The sequence below is a fragment of the Penaeus monodon genome, chromosome 28, assembly GCF_015228065.2.
Source record: "Penaeus monodon isolate SGIC_2016 chromosome 28, NSTDA_Pmon_1, whole genome shotgun sequence".
NCBI classification, from domain to species: Eukaryota; Metazoa; Arthropoda; class Malacostraca; order Decapoda; family Penaeidae; genus Penaeus; species Penaeus monodon.
In genome coordinates, this window is record NC_051413.1 from 28546174 (window position 1) to 28546740 (window position 567).

The following is a 567-nucleotide window of genomic DNA, read 5'->3' on the forward strand; positions in this document are numbered from 1 at the left end:
ATAACGGAAATCCGCAAAGGAAAGCTAGACTTTGTACCAACAGGAGAGTTTCAGGTAAAATGCAACATCAACTTTTTCTTGCATACTGGTCTACGATCATATGTCACATTTGGTCAATGAATTCGTAAGTAGCTGCAGAAGCGGCGTGGAAAAAAGAATTGCACACAAATTATGGGAAACTTACAGAAAACGTGTTTTTCCCCTCGAGGGTAGACTTGTTTAATATACATTCTTGAGTCGAGGGGTTGATTTCCCGATGGGCACAGTGACTTCATAGCCTGAAATCGCATTTATATTGTATTGCAAGTGTACATGGGTTTAGCTAGGATTTTAGAAGTTGTGGTAAAGTACAGGATCTGCTTCCTCGTAAGACTGAATTATTAAAATTTCTGTTTTACAAGTAACGTATAGACATCCTTGCTGAACTGTCCAGATGAACTTTAATAATTTTACTCAATAAACTTCACTAAGCTAAATATGTAAAAAAGGAATTATGGAGTATAATTACCTCCTGCCCCCCCCTTTCTCTGGCTATGTCACTGATTGGAATGTATTCTTTCAGTATGT